Source organism: Schistocerca gregaria, unplaced genomic scaffold (assembly GCF_023897955.1).
Source record: "Schistocerca gregaria isolate iqSchGreg1 unplaced genomic scaffold, iqSchGreg1.2 ptg001024l, whole genome shotgun sequence".
In the NCBI taxonomy this organism is placed as follows: domain Eukaryota; kingdom Metazoa; phylum Arthropoda; class Insecta; order Orthoptera; family Acrididae; genus Schistocerca; species Schistocerca gregaria.
In genome coordinates, this window is record NW_026062372.1 from 10001 (window position 1) to 17500 (window position 7500).

Sequence of the window (7500 nt, forward strand, 5' to 3'; positions counted from 1 at the left end):
TCATTTGCCGAGCCCACCCACACAAAACCTGCACCCCCCTCCAGCGCAGGAGCCGCAACCCGGGTGCGTACGCCGCACCAAGTGCTCCACCCGCGACCGTACGTGCCCCGCCGAAATCGCAACTCCGGCGGATGAACGGCGGACTTTTCTCGCAGTCGTAAGTTGCAATCCACCCCTATATCTTGCGTCTCATGAAGAGTTATATCAAGTATGCCAAATTCCCGCTGTCCCTATACATGCGGTAAGTTCGTCGTGGCCGCTGGCCGGCAGGCCGCGAGACCTGACGCCCGGCGGCAAAGAGTGCCCCTCTGAGGATATAGATGTTCCGTTCCGCCGCACAATGGTGACGGTGACCGCTGCCTGCGGTGGCAACGCTGGGCAGAGTCGATACTCGCCGTGTGGTGGAAGGTAAACATTATGCGGTACATCAGTACTTTCCTAATAGTTCGGTCGTCTCACGGCACTGCTTAGTAAATGATGCAAGGCCACATATAGATGATTTATGCGAATGTCCCTATACGTGCTGTAAGACTGGGCACACAACGTGAATCGCACGTCAGCCAGACACTCGAACATGCACCACTCTCGGCCTGCAACGGAGACACACAATACGTAAACATCTGGAATGCGACAATGTCGAGTGCATCCTCTCTGCCACATTGCACCGTCGACACTATGATAACCAGAGCAGTAGGTCCACCTATAAAAGCACAATACCCCACTCCTCCGACAACTACCATTGCTCAGATAAATCAACACCACCAACACACATCCTACACAGAGGGGCACCAAATATCATCCCCCGCCCTCGTGTTATACCACATGAAAAATTGCAGAAGTGAGAGACACACATCCGCCAGCCTCTTGCTACAAGCATCGAACCGACGTGACGTATCTGACGGTGACTCAGGCATCCGCGTACTGCCACCACTATCCACCCCCCCCCCTCTCTCTCTGCACCCTTCCCACACAATACCAAATTTAACCAACTTTATCGCTTAACCTAACTGTGGCTGTACCACATTATCGCTTAACCTAACTGTGGCTGTACCACATTATCGCTTAACCTAACTGTGGTTGTACCACATTATCGCTTAACCTAACTGTGGTTGTACCACATTATCGCTTAACCTAACTGTGGTTGTACCACATTATCGCTTAACCTAACTGTGGTTGTACCACATTATCGCTTAACCTAACTGTGGTTGTACCACATTATCGCTTAACCTAACTGTGGTTGTACCACATTATCGCTTAACCTAACTGTGGTTGTACCACATTATCGCTTAACCTAACTGTGGTTGTACCACATTATCGCTTAACCTAACTGTGGTTGTACCACATTATCGCTTAACCTAACTGTGGTTGTACCACATTATCCCTTAACCTAACTGTGGTTGTACCACATTATCCCTTAACCTAACTGTGGTTGTACCACATTATCCCTTAACCTAACTGTGGTTGTACCACATTATCCCTTAACCTAACTGTGGTTGTACCACATTATCCCTTAACCTAACTGTGGTTGTACCACATTATCCCTTAACCTAACTGTGGTTGTACCACATTATCCCTTAACCTAACTGTGGTTGTACCACATTATCCCTTAACCTAACTGTGGTTGTACCACATTATCCCTTAACCTAACTGTGGTTGTACCACATTATCCCTTAACCTAACTGTGGTTGTACCACATTATCCCTTAACCTAACTGTGGTTGTACCACATTATCCCTTAACCTAACTGTGGTTGTACCACATTATCCCTTAACCTAACTGTGGTTGTACCACATTATCCCTTAACCTAACTGTGGTTGTACCACATTATCCCTTAACCTAACTCAAGTTGTCCCTTAACCTAACTCAAGTTGTCCCTTAACCTAACTCAAGTTGTCCCTTAACCTAACTCAAGTTGTCCCTTAACCTAACTCAAGTTGTCCCTTAACCTAACTCAAGTTGTCCCTTAACCTAACTCAAGTTGTCCCTTAACCTAACTCAAGTTGTCCCTTAACCTAACTCAAGTTGTCCCTTAACCTAACTCAAGTTGTCCCTTAACCTAACTCAAGTTGTCCCTTAACCTAACTCAAGTTGTCCCTTAACCTAACTCAAGTTGTCCCTTAACCTAACTCAAGTTGTCCCTTAACCTAACTCAAGTTGTCCCTTAACCTAACTCAAGTTGTCCCTTAACCTAACTCAAGTTGTCCCTTAACCTAACTCAAGTTGTCCCTTAACCTAACTCAAGTTGTCCCTTAACCTAACTCAAGTTGTCCCTTAACCTAACTCAAGTTGTCCCTTAACCTAACTCAAGTTGTCCCTTAACCTAACTCAAGTTGTCCCTTAACCTAACCCACGTTGTCCCTTAACCTAACCCACGTTGTCCCTTAACCTAACCCACGTTGTCCCTTAACCTAACCCACGTTGTCCCTTAACCTAACCCACGTTGTCCCTTAACCTAACCCACGTTGTCCCTTAACCTAACCCACGTTGTCCCTTAACCTAACCCACGTTGTCCCTTAACCTAACCCACGTTGTCCCTTAACCTAACCCACGTTGTCCCTTAACCTAACCCACGTTGTCCCTTAACCTAACCCACGTTGTCCCTTAACCTAACCCACGTTGTCCCTTAACCTAACCCACGTTGTCCCTTAACCTAACCCACGTTGTCCCTTAACCTAACCCACGTTGTCCCTTAACCTAACCCACGTTGTCCCTTAACCTAACCCACGTTGTCCCTTAACCTAACCCACGTTGTCCCTTAACCTAACCCACGTTGTCCCTTAACCTAACCCACGTTGTCCCTTAACCTAACCCACGTTGTCCCTTAACCTAACCCACGTTGTCCCTTAACCTAACCCACGTTGTCCCTTAACCTAACCCACGTTGTCCCTTAACCTAACCCACGTTGTCCCTTAACCTAACCCACGTTGTCCCTTAACCTAACCCACGTTGTCCCTTAACCTAACCCACGTTGTCCCTTAACCTAACCCACGTTGTCCCTTAACCTAACCCACGTTGTCCCTTAACCTAACCCACGTTGTCCCTTAACCTAACCCACGTTGTCCCTTAACCTAACCCACGTTGTCCCTTAACCTAACCCACGTTGTCCCTTAACCTAACCCACGTTGTCCCTTAACCTAACCCACGTTGTCCCTTAACCTAACCCACGTTGTCCCTTAACCTAACCCACGTTGTCCCTTAACCTAACCCACGTTGTCCCTTAACCTAACCCACGTTGTCCCTTAACCTAACCCACGTTGTCCCTTAACCTAACCCACGTTGTCCCTTTGCCTAACATAGTTCACTGCTCGGAATCTCTGGTGTCGTTGTTATCCTCATGTAGATGTCTTGCGAGTGTTGCTTACTTTCCACATATTCCCGCTATCCACTGTCAATTGTACTGCAATAGGACTATATCGCCCCCCCCCCCTCCCTCTGTCCCCCTCTTTGTGTCTCTGTCCTCTCAAGCTGGTCGGTCTGGCGTTTGAGTGTTAAATGAGCCTCGCAGCTGTTCAGTTGCATTCAGATGTCGACGCCCTCAGTGTACGTCGTGGTATGGTCTGTGTCCATTGTCCGCTGATGTCGTACGCGTAACCCACACGCTGTACCGATCATCGGTCGTTACGTACAGAGTGAAGTAGTGTGATACGTGTGACCGTACGCTGGCTGTGCCCAACGGTGTCGAATCTCAATTTCCATATGATGTGCTCGATGCTACTTGTCTCGTCTCCCAATAACAGCTAGGTTGCACTGTGGTACGCCGTAGAGGCGTGTGGGAGGAACGTACGAACGCATTGTATGTCACCCTGGGTCGCTGGGGGTGGTGGTGCGGTGAGTCAGGTCAGGTCAGGTCAGCGTGAGCCGTCTGATGTAGTGACGCGTGTATTCCGACTTTGTCGTATTGCCTCACACAAAGTGCTACCCTGGTGGACCGCGTTCCATATCTGGGACATGCCGCAGATGCCGGTTGACAGTGGATCGCGGAAGGGACATCGCATACGTGCGCGGGCCACCTTCCACGTGTTCTCTTCTGCACATGTCGCAGTGTGTATGTGGTCTGATGTAGCGTGTCGTGACACATGACATCCTGGCATGCAAGAATTGTTGAATTCGCAAATGTAGGTGGACATCTACGTTTACTGCCCAAGATACGCAAATGAACTGGAAATCCGTTGTTGAGCGGTTGTTCACGCTGGAGGTGAATCTGTGATGGCGACGATCGGTACAGCTATTAACCGGTTGTTTCAGCGGTACCCGCCACATCCACACACGTGACTAGGCCCATGTGGGTATGAAGCGATACGCGGCGGTGGCTTGGTGGGACTGTTCCCGGCCGGTGAAGGGGGGCCGCCCGGCGTGTTGGCCGCGCGCTGCGTGGGCGCACGCGCAACAGGCGGCTGGTGGGGGGCGCCGAGTGGCAGGAGCGCCAGCCGACGGGCCCGGCAGGCGGCGCAGCTACGCTGCGGCGCACCCTGCACGCGGCGCCTGGCGGCCAAAGTTGGTTCAGCCGAGCCCGGTGCGAAGCGCGGTGGACATCTGCAGTGTGCTGGTCTGATTGAGGACTGTGTGCGTTGAGGATGCGCCGCCGCCTGGCACTCGGCGCCGCGACGCCGTCTGCTGCTCGGTCGCCCCAGCGGTTCTCGCAGGTGGTTTGTATCGCAGTTGTGCGGACGTGTTGGCGCGTGCGCTGTGCTGGGAGAGTTCGCTTCTGCACCCAAGTGGGGCTTTGCCCTTGTGTGGCGCTGGCGTTGGAGCTGCCGGTCACCATAGGTGGCGCGTGTTGTCTCCCGCCGGCAATGCCACGACAGCACGCTCCCGGGCCTCTGTCGGCAGCGGCAAGCTCAGTTGGGAGCAAGGGTGTTCTCACTAAAACCGTCTACTCGCCTAACTCCGGGCGATTGCGCCTCTCTCGAAACCGACCAAGTACCTAGGACGGCGCTGCGCGCCGCCGGGACCTGAGAGGGTTTCGAGGTGTATCGTGCAGGGGAGCTCGGCCTCCTCCTGTTTGCAGAATAATTGAGCGGACGCTTGCGTGTTCGCGCGGGCCCCCGGGACACACTCCCGGGCGGCCGGCTGCTCAGCTCTAGTTGACGCAGCTCCCTGGTTGATCCTGCCAGTAGTCATATGCTTGTCTCAAAGATTAAGCCATGCATGTCTCAGTACAAGCCGCATTAAGGTGAAACCGCGAATGGCTCATTAAATCAGTTATGGTTCCTTAGATCGTACCCACGTTACTTGGATAACTGTGGTAATTCTAGAGCTAATACATGCAAACAGAGTCCCGACCAGAGATGGAAGGGACGCTTTTATTAGATCAAAACCAATCGGATTGGCTTGTCTGGTCCGTTTGCCTTGGTGACTCTGAATAACTTTGGGCTGATCGCACGGTCCTCGTACCGGCGACGCATCTTTCAAATGTCTGCCTTATCAACTGTCGATGGTAGGTTCTGCGCCTACCATGGTTGTAACGGGTAACGGGGAATCAGGGTTCGATTCCGGAGAGGGAGCCTGAGAAACGGCTACCACATCCAAGGAAGGCAGCAGGCGCGCAAATTACCCACTCCCGGCACGGGGAGGTAGTGACGAAAAATAACGATACGGGACTCATCCGAGGCCCCGTAATCGGAATGAGTACACTTTAAATCCTTTAACGAGTATCTATTGGAGGGCAAGTCTGGTGCCAGCAGCCGCGGTAATTCCAGCTCCAATAGCGTATATTAAAGTTGTTGCGGTTAAAAAGCTCGTAGTTGGATTTGTGTCCCACGCTGTTGGTTCACCGCCCGTCGGTGTTTAACTGGCATGTATCGTGGGACGTCCTGCCGGTGGGGCGAGCCGAAGGGGTGCTTTCGCGTCCCGAGGCGGACCCCGTTTAAATCCTACCAGGGTGCTCTTTGTTGAGTGTCTCGGTGGGCCGGCACGTTTACTTTGAACAAATTAGAGTGCTTAAAGCAGGCAAGCCCGCCTGAATACTGTGTGCATGGAATAATGGAATAGGACCTCGGTTCTATTTTGTTGGTTTTCGGAACCCGAGGTAATGATTAATAGGGACAGGCGGGGGCATTCGTATTGCGACGTTAGAGGTGAAATTCTTGGATCGTCGCAAGACGAACAGAAGCGAAAGCATTTGCCAAGTATGTTTTCATTAATCAAGAACGAAAGTTAGAGGTTCGAAGGCGATCAGATACCGCCCTAGTTCTAACCATAAACGATGCCAGCCAGCGATCCGCCGCAGTTCCTCCGATGACTCGGCGGGCAGCCTCCGGGAAACCAAAGCTTTTGGGTTCCGGGGGAAGTATGGTTGCAAAGCTGAAACTTAAAGGAATTGACGGAAGGGCACCACCAGGAGTGGAGCCTGCGGCTTAATTTGACTCAACACGGGAAACCTCACCAGGCCCGGACACCGGAAGGATTGACAGATTGATAGCTCTTTCTTGATTCGGTGGGTGGTGGTGCATGGCCGTTCTTAGTTGGTGGAGCGATTTGTCTGGTTAATTCCGATAACGAACGAGACTCTAGCCTGCTAACTAGTCGCGTGACATCCTTCGTGCTGTCAGCGATTACTTTTCTTCTTAGAGGGACAGGCGGCTTCTAGCCGCACGAGATTGAGCAATAACAGGTCTGTGATGCCCTTAGATGTTCTGGGCCGCACGCGCGCTACACTGAAGGAATCAGCGTGTCTTCCTAGGCCGAAAGGTCGGGGTAACCCGCTGAACCTCCTTCGTGCTAGGGATTGGGGCTTGCAATTGTTCCCCATGAACGAGGAATTCCCAGTAAGCGCGAGTCATAAGCTCGCGTTGATTACGTCCCTGCCCTTTGTACACACCGCCCGTCGCTACTACCGATTGAATGATTTAGTGAGGTCTTCGGACTGGTACGCGGCATCGACTCTGTCGTTGCCGATGCTACCGGAAAGATGACCAAACTTGATCATTTAGAGGAAGTAAAAGTCGTAACAAGGTTTCCGTAGGTGAACCTGCGGAAGGATCATTACCGACTAGACTGCATGTCTTTCGATGTGCGTGTCGTGTCGCGCAACACGCTACCTGTACGGCAGTGGCCGTGCGCCGCGTGCGGAACCACGCGTGCCTCTCAAAACTAGCGGAAGTGTTGTTGTTGTTGTTGTTGTGTGGTACGAGCGCTGAAGCTCTGGAGCGGCTGGCCTGCGGTACCTGGCGCCTGGCGCCGGTTTTGAATGACGTTCGCCCGAGTGCCTGTCCGCTCCGGTGTGGAGCCGTACGACGCCCATCGGCTGTGAGGCCGTTGGACACAAAAAAAATAGTGGAACAGGGGCCGTCAGACGCCTCAGTCCCGCAAATGCTACTGTCTTGAAAGAGACAGTGGGAGACTGAAAAGGAAAAGATCACCCAGGACGGTGGATCACTCGGCTCGTGGGTCGATGAAGAACGCAGCAAATTGCGCGTCGACATGTGAACTGCAGGACACATGAACATCGACGTTTCGAACGCACATTGCGGTCCATGGATTCCGTTCCCGGGCCACGTCT

The 7500-nt window shown here is 52.1% G+C and overlaps 2 non-coding genes across 2 annotated transcripts in view; both read left to right on the forward strand.

The window, feature by feature from the left end:
• The first annotated feature begins 5093 nt into the window (after positions 1-5093).
• On the forward strand, positions 5094-6986 carry LOC126327177 (small subunit ribosomal RNA). Its single transcript, XR_007561052.1, has one exon. It is a non-coding gene; the product is annotated as a small subunit ribosomal RNA (ribosomal RNA).
• A 371-nt stretch (positions 6987-7357) lies between these two features.
• Positions 7358-7500, forward strand: part of LOC126327174 (5.8S ribosomal RNA) — a 155-nt gene continuing 12 nt past the window's right edge. The window contains exon 1 of the ribosomal RNA XR_007561049.1: positions 7358-7500. This exon is cut by the window's right edge and continues 12 nt beyond it. This is a non-coding gene — a ribosomal RNA (5.8S ribosomal RNA).